This window comes from Chenopodium album, chromosome 15 (assembly GCF_948465745.1).
Source record: "Chenopodium album chromosome 15, dcCheAlbu1.1, whole genome shotgun sequence".
Lineage (NCBI taxonomy): Eukaryota > Viridiplantae > Streptophyta > Magnoliopsida > Caryophyllales > Amaranthaceae > Chenopodium > Chenopodium album.
In genome coordinates this window covers 25,148,659-25,149,378 of record NC_137848.1, presented here as the reverse complement: position 1 = coordinate 25,149,378, position 720 = coordinate 25,148,659, and positions in this window count along the sequence as shown.

The following is a 720-nucleotide window of genomic DNA, read 5'->3' as shown; positions in this document are numbered from 1 at the left end:
CAATGACATGAACTCTTGATTTGAGAATTGATTTAATTGATTGAATTTGATTGTGATTTTCCTAGTTATCCATTCATAGTGAACCTTAGCTTGACTTATAGGAGATAGCTCTTGAATTCCTTTGGTTACAACTATTGTTTGTCCTTTGTAATGTTTGAATTGATTAAGTGATCCTTCAATTAGCATAATCATTGAGCTTGCATGTGGAACCTATATCCCTAGTGTTTAGCATATTGAATTCTTCGATTTGTTAGCTTTTTGACATTTTAGTTACCAATCACTACCATTTATATTCTTCGATTTAGCTTGACATAGGCTATAGCATCGTTCCTACTCATTCCTTTGGGTTGACCCTTGACTTACCATATACTTGTATTAGGGTTGGTCGAGTGTTTACAAATTAAGTTTGGCTCTAGGGAGAGGTAGATAACGACCTACATTTTCCTCGTGTCAAAATTGGTGTCGTTGTCGGGAATGATATTGGTGCTTTGTTATAGTTGTTGAGTCTATTTCACCTTTAATTGAAAATACAAAAAGATTTTCTTTTAGACTACATTTGTAGCCGTGCTACTAACCATTTCTTTTGAGATTTTATGCATAGAGCACGTGATCATTCACTAGTGCCATTTGATCCGTAAATTGAGAGAACTATTGCAAGGTTGAGGGGTGCTAGACGATCTTTGAGCCCTAGCATTTCAAGTGAAGAAGAACCACAACAAG